The sequence below is a fragment of the Peromyscus maniculatus genome, chromosome 19, assembly GCF_049852395.1.
Source record: "Peromyscus maniculatus bairdii isolate BWxNUB_F1_BW_parent chromosome 19, HU_Pman_BW_mat_3.1, whole genome shotgun sequence".
Taxonomy (NCBI): Eukaryota; Metazoa; Chordata; class Mammalia; order Rodentia; family Cricetidae; genus Peromyscus; species Peromyscus maniculatus.
The window spans coordinates 67,654,217-67,673,751 of record NC_134870.1 but is presented as its reverse complement, the minus strand read 5'-3'; the positions used below and the strand labels follow the sequence as shown (position 1 = coordinate 67,673,751).

Sequence of the window (19,535 nt, the reverse complement as noted above, 5' to 3'; positions counted from 1 at the left end):
ACATGAGCGCACAGCTAGTCAAACCTACAGAACTGAAAACTATGCATACTTTCAGATATGTATTGTAAGTGAAACAAATCAATTAACAATTAATTAAAAGGGCAATAGTATCTGGCCAAAAACACTGGGAAGCTGATAAATGTGTTAAATAAATGTCTTTAAAGCCTTCTCAAAAGCTTCACAACAGCAGTACACACTATAACCCTAACACCAAAAGGGAAGAAACTAATTCTCCAAGAAATACAAGCCTCAGAGTGTCTTCCCACAATTTGTTATAGGCTGTGCAAGTGCAGGGAGGCATATATTTGCAAGAGGCATAGGGAAAATTTTTGTTTATTGTTTTGAGAACAAAACTGGAAGCCCAAATAATTAACAAGCAAGACATGCATTTAAGGCAATTGGCTATGACTGTCATAATCAAGCTACACTGTAGTAAAAACAAAGAAGTTAAAAAAATATATTAAGCATTATCTCAGAAAGATTTCCACTTTTTAAAAGATCACTCTCAAAGCAGATATTCAATAAAGAACATAGGCTGAGTAAAAAACAAAAAAACAAAAAAACTTCCATGATCAAAATAAAAATCATATTCATTTCCCTCAGAAGGAAAAATAGCTAATGGATCCTCAAAGACTCATTCAAGACATCCACCCAAGGGTCTCCCATCAATTTAGCCCCAGATCCCATTTAGGGACATATGGACATGACAAGAGCCATTAAACTGTCAACAGGAGCTGACTAATAAAGCACAAGCCAACACTACAAAACATCAAGCTTCAATCTGACAAAAAGGCAGACATATAAAACCGCATCAGGGGCACGATAACCTTCCTAACACTAGCAGGAAGCAAAGGATATACTTTGGTCCTGTTGTATTTCTACTGTACCAAAGTATGCTCTAGGGAAGCTAACTATGTAACACCATGTTACACAGTCTCTTTCTAGCACACAGAACACGATTAATTCAACCTTTGGACAGAAGAGGTATCACAGAAGTGACACCAAAGCAGAAGTCTCAGAATAGCCCACAGGCTGAGAGTTCGGCATGTCTTCTGACATCAGGAAACATTTTAGGAGCTAATCATTAGAATGTGGGTACTGGAAGCACTGTGACCAAACCTAAGAGGGGTTAAAGCCAGCACAAGTTTGTGCTCATCAAAAAGACTGCAATTCCAGAGACAATTCATATGTACTAATGAATGACCAACTGGATGTGGGTAGGCATTTATGATTCAAAGGTATGTGGCCTGCTTCCTGGTCTGGCAGGTAGCATACACTGGTGCATTCAACACTATTGGGAATATTGGGGGCAAAGCTCAGGAGCAAGGCACCAGGATCAGTTTATACATACTATTAAACAAGCAGATGTGCCACTCACATGGCTAGGGCCACATAAACTACAGCAGAGCTGGAAGGCCTAGACAAGGCACACCAACAGGTGGACCAAGCTTGGCAGATCAATTGCAGACCAGCTGAACCAAGGCTTGTCTTGAGGTCATTAGCCTACTGTGGATACTGAAATCTTTTAGGACAAATCCCTTTCCTGGGCTAGTGACTGATCCATGTGCCTTGTGAAAAACTGGCAGAGAAAGAAAATTCTAAGACTTTGCTGTAGTGGATATCTGTTCTATGAAGCACAGCCCTAGAGACATAGCAGGTAACTAACTGCTCTACCTGCCTAGACCTTGGAGTACATGCCCCTGGGGCATGCACGGCCTCTCGGCTACACTTAAGACCTGAGATGCACTTAAGCCGCCATTCTCTTCTCTCCCTGGTGGGCTCTTTGCGGGACTGACTGAGATGATGGGAACCTCGTGAGGCTGTGCCCCAGCAATCCAGAACCTGTGACAATTCTGCTCTGTACAGTGAGTTTTTCTCCCGGAATAAATTCTTTTGCCCTTTAAGCAGACTCCATTGATTTCTCATATTACTTTGCCTTACAAGTTTCTATAGTCTTGGTTCAATTTTTCTAGTCACAAGAATTTAGGCTAAAAACAAACAAACAAACAAACAAACAAACAAATTAAACTTCTTGACCTGGTCCAGCAAGAGCGCAAGAGGTTCTCTTTAGTATCTGGAAGACTAGCAGACTCCCCACCGCACTGTAGTCAGGAGTGAAGATGTGACCTTACGGGTCTCAATTTTTTTTCTACAAAATTACTCTATGGAAATGAAAACACCTTAAATATAAACCTGTTCTGGGTTATGTAAATGACATGATCTGTGCTGCCACATAAAAGTGTCTTTATCTTACGGGATCAATTATGATCAATCTGGAACCAAGCAAACACTTCATTACCAGCATTAACTTTCTCTGTCATGGTAACCAGGCTGATTGACATCTCTGTGGATGATTTTTACATTATGTCATAACATTTTCAGCAATACTTATTACAATACTGGATGGTCATTTATTGTACTTTAAATAACAAGTATTTAGCCACTGCTTGAAATCTAAATGCACTGAAAATAAATTAACAAGACATGGCAATTTGTTCCAAGTTGAATACAAATGGAACACAAAAGAAAACTCAACTGATAATCATTTCACAAAAACGTGAATGAGTCATTTATAGAATAGAAAGGTTTTTTTCAAAAGTGTGGCAGCAAGCTCACTGACATGGAGGGTTTTTATTTTGTTTTCTAGTATCTGCAAGAACTAAAAACTATGTTCAGACAGTATCTGTTTCTAGTACCAGCAACAAATGATAATTATATAACATAGGTTTTGAAAGAACAGAAAGACAGTCTTGACTGTCAAAGACAGTTTACAAAATATCTTTCTAAAACTAAGATCCCAAGGTTACTCACTGGAAAGTTTCAATTAAGTAAGATCTGACTATCAAGTTTCTAACAAGGTCTTCTAATTATTGATAATTCTCCAAGTTTTACAAACAGCATTATCTACATATTGTATTGAACTATGATTCTTCTTCTATGCAGTCTTCAACTGTTGTTCTTTTTTTAAACCACTTTTGATGTAAATGATACCAGAGAATATGCATTCTAAAAAAAAAAAAAAAAATCTCCAAATGACTAGGATGGTTTTTTCATCCTCTGGTATCATCTCCTGGAATACACAAGTTCCATACAAAAATCCTATAGAAGATCAGAAGTGTAATTAACTTGTGAAAAATACATCTGTGTATGAAAATGTGATATTGGCAGTTATTTTAGAATCAATATCCATCAAAATGTCAGTAATTTTTTCCACAAAGGTCTCATACATTTTGCTAAATTTACTCATTCCTCCAAACATCTTTATTACTGAGATGGGATGTTAAAAACAGTAAGGTTCTGAATGTGGCTTACTCTGGGCAGGGCAGGTTTAACATGTGTCAGTATCAGAGTTCCACTTCTAGCACCCAGAACACATACTTCATATTAAATACCTCTATCCTTCTGACCCACTGTGGAATGTTAAGACTGGACAGTAATCAAATATAAGGCATGGCAAATATAGTAAAGAAGCTCTACGCATACCTTGCTACTTCCATTCCCTTCCAGGTGCTTCTCATCCTGTCTGCAACTGTTCACTTACGGGTTTTGCCACATTGTGTATGTAAAATTTTGTATGCTTAGTAAGTTTATGTTGAATCCCACTCTGGTCAACTGACCTTCAATGTTGTAGCTACTTATGCTGACCTATACATATAAAAAACCCTATATCCTAGTTCACTCACTCCAGCTGAATACAGTAAGGCATTGGATGGCTCAAGGCCACTAGTCAATGTCCTCTTTGCAATCACTCGAGCTCCAGTTTTCCACTCTTAGGAGTCCACCATATATGCTCTGGTATATATGCTTTTCTACACTATGTGAATGCTCTCCTAGTGCAAGCACTTTCAAACTCTTTAACCAAGAGTCCCACGGCAAGCACACTTCACACTGCAACCTAATGTTCATTCATGCACACACTCTTTAGAGACATTTCCCTGCATGTTGCACTCTACTTTGCTAATGAACCATGACTGAGGAGAACTAAGACCTATCAGTTTAAAAAAAAAAAATCAGACAGGAAAAGGTAGGTAATAGGTTTTGATTCTATGTTCGTAACATTTTAAAAACATAATAAAACCACCACCTTGAAACATACTATCAACAAGGAGAAATGGTGCAGAGGACTTACAAATGTACAAGTTTACCAAGTACTACCTAAGTAGTTATACCAATTGCTACTTCTCAAAGAATTATGAGCCTATTCAATTATCACCAATACTTGACACTTGTCTGGACCTTCTAATTTTAGTTGTAGGATGGGTTTTATATACAGGGGTCATAAGGACTTTGGGGCCTCTTCATCATTGCTGTTTGGGGTTCTATTCCTAGAACCCCTTGCTCATATCTACTATCTTTTCTCTTAATTCACAGCAATCACTTATATATTCAATTACATAAGCTTTATACATCTTCAGGCAGCAAGTAATTTTTGAAGGTCTTTTGTATATTTTAACATTTCACATTATTGTGGTAAGATGTATCAGCTATTTTAAATGTTATTTGGTGATATATATTATTTCTATCATTAACATCATCCCATGTGGTGTTACCTTCTAAGAATCTAACGCATTAACATTTCACCTCCAGTAGCCGATTTGGAATACATTTACAGATATAGTGTCTTCCCTTCTTGATACAGACCACAAAGTGCACCAGCACCATGACTTCTAAGGTTTCTCTGACAGTGTATGACACTGTGTTTCTTGGCTTTTTGGTTTTCTACTGGTAGTCTAAACCTGAGGCAAATACCACAGTGCATTAACCATGAAGCTACATATTACTATGCCCAGATATCTATAAATGAATGCTCTTTGACCTGCTGGGATGCTAATTGGGATGACACTGAATTTATAAATTACTGGAAGAAAACTGACAGCTTTATGATACTGTTTCTTCCTATAAATTGAATTGGGAGTTACATTTGCTCCTAGGTATTTTGTAATTTGTGTTATCATTTTAAATGCCATGCTTTCTAAATTTAAATTGTTTGTTACAAGAATACAAACACATTGATGTTTACAGTTTTTAAAATTAATTTTATTGAGGCATAATTTGTGTATAAAATATAAATGTTAAAGATGTGGTTTGATGAATTCGTTCTACCATCTCACTCAACAAAGCCTTCCATCCAAGAAGGTTCTCACATTTCCTTCAATCTGCCTTCCCCATCCATGCAGCTGTTTACTGATGTGAACTGTACACTAAACAGCAATTTTATCAGTTATACAAATTCACAGGTTTAACACATTTCAGTCTCATCTTCCTAGTTTGCTAAATATTTTTGCTTTAAGTGCTGGTTTTTACAATTTCCTCCTGTCATCCATCATGAGCTTCCTATGGTATTCTCCTTTGCTGTGATAATTTTGTCAATGCAATGAGTTCCAGTTACAATTTTGCTAATGTTCAATCATCCTTACATTTAAGGCAAACTCCAACTAATTGTGTTTTTTATTGAGTTAATACTTACATTTACCTCCAACTCTACCACGTTCATTACTACAAATTCTTAGACTCCTAAGTTTCTCACAGAACTAACTGCACTGCTGACCACGAGACTTTTGGTCTGTTGGAGTATCCAAGGCGGCAGCTCTTTCACACACACCCCATGCACCCTAACTGGACTACACACATGACCAGTCCTTCCTCAGGTTAGGGAGACAGTACTCCCATCATTCTCCTCTAAACGGTTTCTAATTTTCACTGAGGGGTCCCCACACCATATATTCAGAAGTAGGTGCTTTATGGGTGACCAGAAGGTTCAGTGGATATAGGTCTATTGTCAAACAAGCCTGATGACTGGGAACAATCTGTAATACCCAGGTCATCGTAAAGAAAACGAACTCCACATGGACACTGTGGCAGGCAGACCCTACCGTCTTTGAAGTATGTATTTTACTATCAACTATGGATTAGGGGACAGTTGTGTTGCTGGCTTAATGGCACTGGAACCAAAGAATGTGATTTAGGAAGGAATTTCTGAACCCTGAAGAAAACCACCTACCTGTCACTGTGGAATGTTTGCTAACTGCCCCACTCCAAACCTATATACTTTTGTCATTTTGACTTGTTTTTCAGTGATGACGAATGACAGCTGAATCTAGAACGTGAGCTATACTCCTAGCCCTTGGTAACATTTTTAAATCTATCTTTTCTTAAATTACTGAGGTGTGTTAAAATTTCCTATTATGAAATGTTTATCCTTCTAATTCTAACTTACTTTACAGATTACTTAGAAACCCTTTTCTTTTACTAGTAAATTATGCAACCATACTTTCAGGAATCTATCTCCAAATCAAAGTCCTAATCCAAAATGTGAAATGTTTTAGTCCAACATGACACCACAAATGCAGAATTCCGCACCCATGCCCTCATATGTTTGCTTGCAGTCAAAATGTAAGCTCACTAAAAATACTATACAAAATTAGTTTTGTGCTACATGTACAGGGTATATAGGAACATAAAATTCATACTCAGAGTTCTGCCCCATCCTGACATCTGTATGTATATGCACATATTCTAAAACAAAACAAAAAACTCAATTAACACTATTCATCCCAAGCATCTAAGACCTCCAATTTATTCCTCAAAAAAATATTTAGTTGAAATTTTTTAAGGTCCATTTTCTTTCATCTGTAAATATAACCTAAAATTACCTACCAGGATATGGTGGTCTGAATGGAATGTCTGTCCCCCATAGCCTCAGGCATTTGGTTACTTGGTTCCCCCATTGGTGGTGGTGCCTGGGTAGGTTTAGGAAGTATGGCTTCACTAAGAAGTGTGTGGCCGGGGCAGGTTTGGACATTTCCAAAGCCACATGCCACTCCTTGTTTGCCCTCTGCTTTCTACTTGCTTCTCAAGATGCTCAGCAGCTGCTGTGGCCACCGTGCCACACGGCTTGCGGCCACACCTCCACTCCACCCACATGACGATGGTACACGCTTATCTTTCTGGATAAGAAACCATAACCCCTTCTGCGTTAGTCAGAAGCCCTTTCTTCTCGGGGTTGCATTGGTCATGGAGTTTGATCACATCAAGAGGAAAGTAACGAGTACAACACAGGCTTACAGACATATTAATGTCTACCATTTTTTCTCCATTACTCCCTTATGATCAATTTTTCTTCATTTCTATCTGCTCATCCTCACAGACTTATCTTATATATTCTATTTTAATTCTTCAAAGGGTGACTCTTAAAAATGTTTTAATGGGAAACCTGAACTTATCAGTGGATTACAGGTAAAGACAGTAGCTTATTAAAAAGCATAATAAAAGCATTTTTAAATTATAAATAATAATAAAGGATCCAGGTATAGTGGTACATACCAAATTTCAGCTACTAGGGAGGCTGCAAAGGATATCTCTTAAGCCCACAGTTCAAGACCAGTCTAGTGCAATACAGCTGAAAGTCCCTATGCTTCCCCTTAAAAATAATAAGTGAATTTAAAAAAGAAAAAAATGCTCATGAGAATAGCGGAAATAGGTAAGGAAAGGGGAACACAACTCATAGGTGAAAAATGGACAAATAGTAACTGCAAATAACTTAGAAACTATTAACTCTAGGTCATCTGTAGGGGACACTAAGAAACAACAAACTAATCCACAAGCTGAAACTGGGGTCAGGAGGGAGAAGATAAAACTGACAGGGCTGGATGAGAACTGATCCTTAGGGAATTTGATCCCTAGAGTAACTCCCCAACCTCTATAGTTAACCAACTGCTTCTCTGTCTCACTGTTCAGTGGCGTAAAACAAGTCCTGACCAGGAAATGGCTAGGTATCACTGATCAGAGTAGATGAACTCAAGTATACACAAAGGACTTTCTCAAGCCCTGGTCTCTGTTGGGTCTGGGCTCTTAAACATCAACAGCCAGACTTCTACCTTGTTGGTCAGATTCTTAATAGTCTTCAAGAGACTATCAATCAACCTCAGAGAAGACATACAGGTACTGATATTGAGAGCTTATCAACAACAGCCCACTCAACTCTCTCCCGTAAACTTTAAGGAGATAAGTCTCCCCACATCTCCAGTTTCTGTACAGCTTTTCAGACCCCAACTTCTTGGTGAAGCATATATACAAGCACTGACTACCTGAAGAAAAATGGCAAATAAAAACAGAAAAGAGGAGCTTCAAGAACACTGACATCACACAGAGCAGGAAAAAAACAAAACCCACTCCAGACAGAGCAGTAAGATCCATCAACGCTGAAGCAAAAGCAGCATGCGCTCAGACGGAGTGATGGAGACTAAACCTGAGGGCAGTCGTTCAGGAAGACAGAAATGGGGAAAAGAACAATCCCACCCACCCCTATAGATGGAGTAGAAGAAAAACGCATACTCCCCAAAAGTAGAAAACAAAGAGCAGAAATGTGAAGAAAACAGGAGGAGCAGTTCTTAGGTCCAAACAGGAGTTCCAGAAAGACAACAGAGGTAATCAAGAGGAAGGATGTCAAAGAAACCAAGGAAAAACCCCAGAACTACAACATAGGTGTTTCCACATAGAAGGGGCCATCACAGCTGCAGTCCAGCAAAAAGTCAAAGTCCACCTCACCACAGCTGGACCACAGCTGGTGACAGGAAATCTCACCGTGCTGAGGACAAAGCTGGAAGCCGAGTACAGAAAAAAGGATGTGAACGGCTCTGGTTTTCTCAAGACAGCACCAAAGTAACTAACAATTACTCCCAACCTGAATCCCTAGTCCCCCAGAAATGGGGTGACTCTCACTGTGGTCTGATCAGTGCTAGTGAGTGCATCTTCAAATGCCTCGACCCATTTGGACATCTTCAAAGAAATGTCCTTTTGAGTCCTTTACCCACTTTTTAATTCTTTTGTCTAGAATTAAATACTCCAGATGCTAAACCTTTATAAGATACACTGTTTCCAAATGCAATCTCTCATTGTGAGAATTATCTTCACATTTTCTTTCTTTGATGCACAAAAGCTTTCCACCTGTCATAAAGGCCAACTCACCTTTTCCACTTGTGCATGGGCCTTTGGTGGTGTGTCACAAAACAACCGCCAAATCTCATACCAACTGAGCTTGGGTCTGACCTGGCCACTCCTTCCCCTTCCAGCCACTTGGACTGCTGGAAGCGTGTCTTTGTAATTACTGTTATGTAGTATTTATTAAAAACACTGAGATATTCTACAGTCTATGTTTTGCACTAAGTGTTAGACCCCTAAACACTGTGTATCCTAGCCTTATAACGATTCAGACGAACCATTTGAAGAGCTATGGAGCCGCACATAGTTAAAGGCTATCATGCCAGACAGAACAGCTCCAAAATATGTAAGAAACTAGTAATAATATAATAATAGGGACATTTCTAGAAAACAAAACTGCAGGTAGGAGATAAGAGAGAAATTACTTTGCACTTCAATTTCCTATGCTGGTGCTTTTGATTTTTGGACTATATGTATAACTAACTATTACCTATGCAAAAAGATGATAAAATTATCCTTTCCCAAAACAGATATTCTTGGCCCATTACTCTAAATCTAAGAGATATAGCTGTACAGATACTTAACGAGGTAAGGTATCTGCTGCAACACTGTTTCTAATATCACAAGACAAAAAGTAATTTAAATGTCCACCAACAGAGTTCTGGTGAAATATGGATGCAAGAATATCACACACCCTCAGAGGGTAAAGGTACTTGCTGCCAAGCCTGATGACCTGAGTTAGTCGCCAAAATACTTACGTTGAAGAAGAACCAATTGCTCTAAGTTGTCTCATGACCTCCACAAGCACACCATGACATATGTGTGCATGTACAAGTGTGAATGTGAATACAACACACACAACATGTAAAATGTATAAAAGCCAGGATGTTAACTAACATAACCAGAACAAAAGGCATTCATTCAATATGGACTGACATAAAGCAATCTACGAGATGAACTTTCAACTGACCATATATGCTAAAAGGCAGTATTTGCCCCTGTGTGCTTACAGATGAACAGAAGTTTGGTAGCACTATTTGCCTTTGCAAAGGCAGATGAGTGGCAAGGACTTATGTATCCTCTGATTGTCAAGATAGACTAACACACTCCCATCATGCCACATCTAACTGTGGTTGTGGTTTCTTTTACATTTACTCTGCTTCACCTTCCTGGGATATTAAAATTCAGCTGCAAACTAGTGTTTGCACTAGGAGGAGCAATCCTAGCTCCTCCTGGAAGCAGATGTTTCAATACCACCAAAGCAGCTTGACTTCTGACTTAATTTTTTCCTACCATCTCTCCCTTTCTCAACTAAACACAAGAGAAACTATGTGGTCATTTTATCTGACATTTCTGTGTGTTTGCAGTGGGAGAAATGGTCCTAACCTGCGTCCTTTCTAGCACATTTGTTTATGTCACCACAGGAAACCTAGAGAGGGTATGATCACACATACCTTTGATCCCAGCACTAAAAGGCTGAGTCAGGAAGATCTCAAGTTTCTCCCTTGCGCTACACAAGGAGACCTTGTCTGGGGAAAGTAAACAAACACAGTATTTGGATAAAATAGTTCATTACAGCAAACAGTGGTGAAAGTAGCACAACCATTTGAGAAAAGACTACGAAACCTGACACTTCATCTAAGAGAAGAGGAGAAAATCTGGCAAGAAAAATCCATGCCAAAAGTTGAAAGGGAGAACAGAAGCAGGAGTTAAATACAGAAAGTAAATGTAGGGCTGGAGAGGTAGCTCAGTGATAGAGCACTTGTCTAGCTAGCATATAAGTAGCTCTAGACAGTCACTGGTGTGTGTCTGTGTCTGTGTCTGTGTCTGTGTCTGTGTCTGTGTGTGTGTGTGTGTGTGTGTGTGAGAGAGAGAGAGAGAGAGAGAGAGAGAGAGCGCAAATATAAATTGCTCTTTAAAAGAGCTCTGAAAGGAAGAGAGATTTCAAGTATCCTTTAAGTGGCCAAGGAATACACAGCACAAGCATGAGAACCTGAGTTTGCATCCCCAGCAGCCCTGTAAGAGGTAAGAGGGGAGCAGAGACAGGAGGACACCTGGGGCTTGCCTGCCACCAGCCTAATGGGAAACAGAAAGCTCCAGGTTCAACAGAGAGCCTATCTAACAGGCCTAAGACAGAGATGGAAGACTCCTAATGTCCTTGAGGCTGTGTCCTGTGCACGGGCGCGCATGTGTGTACACACACACACACACACACACACACACCCTACACATAAAAAATCAAAACAGAGGTGGGGTTTCCAATGCAAGCTCAATGACCTTAATTCTTCCTACAGAACCTACAAAAGGTGGGGAGAGAATCAACTCCATAAACTCTCCTCTGACCTCCACAGAAGCACCTTGGTTGGCATCCACACCCACATCATACACAACAATAAATAAAACAACAGATGTTTAAGAAAAACTTAATTATGTCAACAAAAAATTGAAAAGACAATGATGAATGCCTTATAGGATACCAAAAGCCCCAACAGAAATACCAAAAAAAAAAAAAAAAAAAAATCACTATTTTGGACTGTTGGTAATCTATATTTAAACACAGCACATTAAGCAGAGAAAAACATCATCAATGACCTGAAATTTCCTGTGTTAATCAAAGAAATCACTGGTAATGAAGGTAATAATAAGGATTTTTAAAATTAAAACATAGAGCGGAGGATATAGCTTAGCAGTAGAGTTTGCTTAGTAGATTCAATCCCCACCACTACCCCCAATTAAAACATATATTTAAAAAAATGAAAACCAGATTTCTCAATTCTCTTAGTAACAAGGTTCCTTCCAAAGCTTTAAGCTAGTCAAGAAGGACCTAAGTCAGCCCCATGGAGGATGGCAGGTAGTGTGCCTTTTAAACAAGTAGAAGACATTCAAACGTGCCATTTTATGGACTGTTACAAACACGTGTGTCTGGATTTAACCCATGAAGCAGGCAGTTAGTTCAGTGAATCCACCTCAAACAAGGGCCACGCTCTATGTAGACAAGCTATTCCATTTAGTTCCGTAAAGATCCACCTGCCACAGAGAGTGAGCTCTGTGTAGACAACCTGTTCCTGGCCAGTCAAATTTACACCTTTAATAGGCTGTGTGGAAGCTGCATCTCTATCATCAGCTTGTAAGCATCCCAGACCATAAATGCACACCAGCACAAGACTGCACAGGCCCAAATGCAAGTCAGCAGAGTGCCATGTTCCCTTAATGGCCTTTCCAGTTCCCGAGTCGGTCTTGTCTAACTCCTGAAGCATCACCTAGTACCCACAATCACGTGGCAGTGCTTGTTGGTTGCAATCAATTCAGCACATCTAGAGTAGCTGGTGCCAAGGGAACTGTCTACAATGGTAAAGGTTGTCTTTACCTGTGATGTCCAACACAGAAGCCAATGCCTATAATACGGCATCTAAAGTTAAATTAAATTAAAACAATATACAATTTAACTTCAGTTCCTCGGCCACATCATCTGTATCTCAAGTGCTAAACTGGCACCATAGTTGGCTGCTACCTGACACACACACACAGCTTCTCTAAAACTCTTGCTCCCCAAGCAAGCTTCAAAGGTGTCTGTGAGCCAGAATGAGGGGGTGGGGAAGAACAGGTAGGGCTTTGGCCACTGCCCACTCCCCCTTCCTACTTTTATTACCACTTTAAAACAACAACAACAACAACAAACACTGTATTTTGGATGTTTTCACAGAATATTCTTCCTCCCCGAATACATTAAACCTACAAGTAAGTATCCCACCTAAAAAAGGAAAAGAAGCTGGGTTTTGCAGGTAACTCAAAGAAACGTAGCCCTTCCTTCAGCTGCAACTGCACAAAGTTTCTACTTACAGGCTTTATAGACTTATGGCCAATGAAATCCCACATTTTCAAAAACTGTGAATCTAGAAAAATCAGTAAAATTTCACATTAAGTCCCAAATTTTAACAAATTTAGAATTTGTTCAGGATTTCTTTATGGGTACAGTCATAAAAGACAGTGTCTGTAGAGGCCAAGAAACTAGAAAGGAAATGGGGGGGGCATGAGGAGGTGGGGAGAGGATTAACCAAACTAATGATGTATGAAAGAGTCATATGGAAACCTACTATTTTGTAAGACAATTTAAAAATAAAGTAAAATAAGAATTTGGCCGGGCAGTGGTGGCGCACGCCTTTAATCCCAGCACTTGGGAGGCAGTGCCAGGCGGATCTCTGTGAGTTCGAGGCCAGCCTGGGGTACCAAGTGAGTTCCAGGAGAGGCGCAAAGCTACACAGAGAAACCCTGTCTCGAAAAACCAAAAAAAAAAAAAAAAAAAAAAAAATAAGAATTTGAAGGAAGTACTCTGCACAGGTGGATAATGCTGCTCCTGCAAGTCATGTGTTATTAAATGAAATAAATTCCCAATGCCAGGCTGTAAGATACCTTTCCATGAGTTGTTGAGGGAGATCCCACCCCTTGCAATGTGTACGTACGTACGTGTGCATGCGTGTGCGTGCATGTGTGCGTGTATTATTGTCGTTTCTCTTGGTTGACCACCAGAACTAGATGATTACCCTATTGCCCAAGATATTACACTTTGATTTTAGCACATAAAGAAATCAAGCTATAACTGAGCTGGAAGATTCCCCCTGACAGCTAGCTTTTATAGTACTGAAAGGGAGAGAAAAATCACCAACTGTTTGACCTAGCTTCAAGTCTTTCGAGGTATCAACCTGCCAGGCAAGATGTGGCCACAGGTGTGATAGTGGCATGACTGTTATGGAGATGACCAAATACTTTCTGATTCTGTAAACCTGGAAAGCCCATGACTGGAGATCACAGGTCATAAGGAGGAACCTACTACCAGAGTCTTGCTAACGGACAAGGCGTCCAACTGTCCTCTAAGTAGTTACAAACGAGGTTCTGCAGGGAGTGGTGATGGCTGATGCAGGCATCATCACCAGTCAAAGTGCTCAGAATAAAGATGTGAGGAGTATCAGCCCTACACAAGACATCCATATCACACGCCTCCAAGGCTTAGGAGACATCTACCGAAGAGGGAGCAGAAAATGAGCCCGAAGATGGGAAGGAGTGCTGTGAAACATCATCTTCTGGCCATGGTGACTATTGTAATCATGAACTCACGGCTGCCGTGGTTACCTGCACAAGACTGGTCCCATCAAGATTCCATTATGGACAGGAGGGGCTCATGAGGTTCCATAGCTGTAAGTAGTCAATGGTGCTGGGGGAAGAGGACTCATATTCCTCAGTGGCATGGTCACCATTAAGTTATCCCTTCCCTTTTCAAGTAAATAACCACAACCCATGTTCATGCAAACACCTCTACTAAGTAACAACAGGTCAAAGGAAAGAGCATGGAAGTAGAAAGGAGTATGCTGAGAAGGGGTTTGGTGGGAGGTGGAGGGGAATAAGGCTAAGGGGGATGGGTGGGGCATATTTTCAAAGAACATTATGCTTGTGTAAAACTATGAAAGAATATTTTTTAAAACAAACACAAAGACACATCAAATCACCAGGCAACTGTCCTACGAGTGGATTCAGCTACAACTAAGCAAAACTGACTGAGCTACAGTAGACCACTCACACTGCAGGACTGAGGGAAGACGACAGATCACAAATCACTCTAACATGTCTAGCCACCTGGCCAAACTAGAGGCAATGCCTAAATCCAACTGGCTTGACAAAATTCTGTTTTTTTACATATCAAATTACTGAAGTGAATTAAGAACCATGTTTAGCGACATAAATCTAGAATCATAACTAAAGGCATCACCGTTACAACATTACAGAAAATAACCAAAACTGATCAGGCACAAGCAATAATGAAAATAATGAAAAATACTAGTTTCTTTACTACAGCTAAAATCAAGCAAGACTGCCTTATTAAAAGGTCACCAACAATTATTGGATAAAGATTTAGAAAAATAACCCTAAGACAGGGAAGACCCAAATAAATAATCAAAGTCATCAGGCATATAGGCTTACACCTGTAATCTCAGCACTTGATAGGCTGAGTCAGAAGGATCACTGAGTTCAAGGCCAGCCTGATCTTTGAGGCCAGTTTGAGAAAGTCTGATCTATATAGTGAGACCCTGCCTCAGTAAGTTTTTTTCTTTCCGAAATCAAAGCTAATACTATTAAGAAACAAGAATCCCTGAACAGAGGTGGGTGCATTGTTCACATCTGCTCTGTCCAGGAATTTCTAGCGAACTGTCTCTCAAAGCCTGAGTGAAAACTCACCTAACACCAGCAGGCTATTAGAAAGGATGGACTTCTCTCCAATGTGATTGGTGCTGTAGCCCTAAGGGCACCTTACTTGAGAAAGACTTTTCAGTCTAAAATTAGAGCCCTTGAATACAAGGTACTGTGGATCTTTCATGAAGTCCTTGGCCATAGCACAATGCTCTACCCTATCTGTAGAAAGAGGGTCTTTAACAGGTCTTTCCCCAAACCCAATTTCAGTGAAGTGATACACATGTACTGCTCGGCTTTCAGGTCTGGCCCTGCTCTGAACAGCCCCAGACATGCTAGTCGAGAGCTTGGGGTACTCCTCTGGGTCTTGAAGATTATCTCTATTATCCGCTCCAGGCTGTTATCTGTTTTCTCTTAACAAAGACAGTAAGTTACAAGTCCCCCCATCCTATCTACCCCCACCACACCCTGTCAAGCCTCCCACACTACCCATAGTCTACGAGTTTCAGTCTGTGGACTTAGATGACAGATAACTTTGTTCAAGACATTTTAATGAATACCAACAGGTTCTAACTAAGGACCTGAAAAGATCCCCCTATGCTTGGACAATTAGGCCGAAGGCCTTGTTAGTCAGTGTCTGTTTCTCATCCCAATTTATAGGAAGGAACTCATGGATAACAGTACTAGCAAATCATCTGCATTAAGAAGAGCCCAAATAACTAACTAAAGGACAAGAATGTTAAATTGAGAGAATCCTGTCTCAAAGAATGTTCTCTCTCAGTTTTTTTTTTTTTTGGTTTTTCGAGACAGGGTTTCTCTGTGTAGCTTTGCGCCTTTCCTGGAGCTCACTTGGTAGCCCAGGCTGGCCTCGAACTCACAGAGATCCGCCTGACTCTGCCTCCCGAGTGCTGGGATTAAAGGCGTGCTCCACCAACGCCCGGCTCTCTCTCAGTTTTATAACAATCACAAGAGGCAAAAGCGACTCCTTCCACTTTAATAAGGAAACCAAGACTTGGGAGTTTAATTTACCCAATACTACAGGAGAGAAACCAAATACCAGCCCAGGACTTTGAGTCCAAACTCCAAGGCCATTCCACTACATGACAATGCTGTCCAATCGGTATTCTTGGCTTAACCATTTGCATACAATATTCCTTTCACTGGAACCCAAATGACTCAAGTTCCTTTTCTTTCCTTAACTACTTTCTTTAACTACAGGGCAATGGTTAATCAAATTGAGACCAAAAAAGCTTAGCAACCGTACATCTGCTCAACAAGCATGTTTCTGAAAATTCAGCCATATCTTCGGTTTGAATGAACTACAAAACGTGGCAGACTCTTCCCCCACCCCAAAAAAGATATTGTTCCTAGGGACACAGGAGCTAATACATCCCATCTCCCCTAGTGCCATCCTTTACACTTGACAGAAAGCAACCCAAGTATACTTCAAGAGCCTCCTGTGAATGAATTTACCCAATGCTCAGGCTCCTCGATTCATACTCCAACATAATTAATTTTCTTACTCTGGGGCCTTGGCCATGAGACACGAGTTCTTTCTTTCCTAATTCCACTAAGGAATACTGGTGTGACTAGCCAGAGAAAGTGTGTGTAAGAGAGCAAATGTTACTTGTCCAATAGAGTGACAGACACTGAATTCTTTATGGTTAATTTCTGACACACCTTTGCAATACTTAGTGGAAAACATCTTTGCACTCACAGAAACCAAGGGCCTAAAAATGTCTCTTGCGCTTCTGCTCAGACAAAGCATCTAAAACGATATGCCTCTCTCCACCCTCTAAAAAGGATTCTTGTCCCAAGAATATGAATAAATCTCCATCTGCCAGACTGCACTATATACAGCTCCTACATGCACTACAAAAGCACCTGTATAAAAAAGAAAAAAAAAGTTGCTGCAAACATGGCTTCTGAAGTCCAGAGCATTAAACCAACATAATCAAAACCCAGCAAGAAGGAAAACAGGCCCCAAAGTCAAATCTGATAAGTTTTGACAGAATATAAAAACACAAAAGGTCCTTAACCACCAGTTCATGAAGCTAAACTGAGTTAGCCTTTTTTTTTTGTTCGCTCACAGCCTCCCTAACGAGCAGTCCTGAGATTACAGCTACAGTTTGTTATCTATAGCATCAAAATGAGAAGGGACCATTGCTCTCCTCATTTAGTATCTATGGCACTGAAATGAGAAGGGACCATTGCTCTCATTTAGCACCTCTGTTCACCTGAAGGAAAGGGCTGTGTACAAAAGCAGCCCCAACATTCTTACCGAGAGTTCAAACACATAACCAAGCCTAACACGAAGGCCACAAACAGGAAATTACTCTGCAGTTTCTCCCAAGACTATTACTTTATGAACCATACAGATTGCATAGCTGTTTAGTGACTAGTACCTTGGAACCCTGAAAAACCAAACTTTGCTGAACACCTACAACATGGAGTCATTTGAAGTGTGGCTACAACATAGGAAACACCAAGCTTTAAGAGCAGGGTCTTGCTAAGGCCACAAGTGATGTTTGTAATCACAGTGCAGTAATTAAGCTTGGGCAGTGAGCAGCCTTAAACTCAATTAAGTCAACTGGATTTTAACATTAACCATGTAATTGGACACTCAATTTAGAAATGTCCCTAGATTGGAAGAATTTTTCTTACCACCACAGGTAAGTTTATGCAAAAACAAAGAAAAATTTAAAAATAACAGCAATGTTACTTTATGAATTTCACATAAACATTTGCCAAATGACCTAATAGAAAAAAAATTCTTTATGCAGTTGTTTCACAGTTAAATGGAAGGGGAAAAAAAAAAAAACAAAACCTTAAACTATAATACTTCTCCCATGTCTAGATTCCATCTGCTTCACTAACTCATGAATTGAAACTATTCCAACTTCGTTTTAACTACTTAACACTTCTCTGTAAAGGGGAAAATTGCTTTTTACAGGGATCAAAGTAAACTAATAGGAAAGATATTTCCAGCATGGCAGCAAATGTATTCTTGTATTAGGCTCAAGAGAAACATCCTCTGTATCAGTGCTACAATCAGTCAGAAAAAACTAAAAGGGACTTTGGAAACTGACATATCAGGCAGGGTACCATTTTTAAAAAGATGATCTTCAGGAATTTACCTGATTTGCCCCGATGATTCGACTATTTACATATGTCGTTTCACTAGTTTTAAACATTACCACTTAGAATTGTTTTAAACAATTACCACTTAGAATACTCCAACAAGGCCTGACAATAAGGCGAACTGCTACTGCTGAAATATTTTCACCTTGGCATGTTTTTGTTTTTAAATTGGTCTGACAACAAACAGGTAGTATTTGCCTTTAAAGGCGAAAGGAAAGAATAACAAAATCAACCTCGATTTCTGTTTTTCTTTTGTTTAGGTGCACAAGGAAACCATAACATGCAAGGGTGAGAAGACAAAAGTACCTGGCCCAAGGACAGTATCCCTAAAACAAAATAATCCAAGCACCGATTGTGAAAACCAAGTCTGAAATATGAACAATCAATTAGCATGCTTTCCGAAAGGCGTGTGATTAGAAACTAATAGGCTGCACCCACAGAGCAACTTTCCCAAGTGCGTGGAGGATGAGCCCGCGAGTCTCAGCCACGAGCGTGTTTGTGAGTACACACATCGATTCGGAACCCGCGACTGTTATGGTTAACAAAGGCTACAGGAGAGGGAGAGAGAGAGAGAGAGAGAAAAAAAAAAGGAAAAAGTGGAAGCAAAGTACCACACGCCCATAAGTCGGCTCCCGGGCCCTTCTGCAACACAAACCGCGAGTGTGGCCGCGCGCCGGGACTGAAGCGGGCCGCAGCCAGGCGGGGCGGGGCGGGGGCTCACGGCCCTGCCCACGGCGCCGACCCCGGCCCGCGCGCCACGGTCCGCCACACCCCACACGGGCGGCCACGTGACCCGGCCCCGCACACCCCTGCCCGGTTCTCCCGGTGCCCCGGCTTTACCTGCACCCAGCGCCAGGTCCCGCCCCGTCCGAGCCGAGCCTCGGACCTTTTGTTCCTTCCTCTTCCGACGGGCTCCGCGCTGCCGGAGGAGTGGGCGCGCGCAGGCGGAACTGCGCCGCGGGCCCCCGCCCCGCCCCCAGGCCCGCGCTGGCCGCGGCCGGCGGACGGGTGGGGAGGGAGGGAGGGAGGGAAGGAGGGAGGGCGACGCCAGCTTTACTCGGCGCGTCCCCGCGCCCCGGCCTTGCCTGCACCCCGCGCCGCCGCCCTCCGCCCCGGCCGCGGCCGCCGCGCACCTACCTTCGGGCGGCGAGCACGGCGCTCGCGAGCTGCAGGCTGGCGACCTGCTCCTCCGCCGCCGCCGCCACCGCCGCCGCCGCCGCCGCGCGCGGTAGCCCCGCCTCCCTCCCCGAGCCGCGGGCCCCGCCGATTCGCCG

At 41.3% G+C, this 19,535-nt stretch overlaps 1 protein-coding gene across 2 annotated transcripts in view; it reads right to left on the bottom strand.

Moving 5' to 3' along the window:
• Window positions 1–19,535, bottom strand: part of Smad2 (SMAD family member 2) — an 82,695-nt gene extending 63,160 nt beyond the window's left edge. For both annotated transcript variants that reach the window (XM_076555525.1, XM_076555526.1), the window contains exon 1: window positions 19,399–19,535. The gene's annotated coding sequence lies outside the window, so the exon portion shown is untranslated. The remainder of the gene's footprint in view (window positions 1–19,398) is intronic.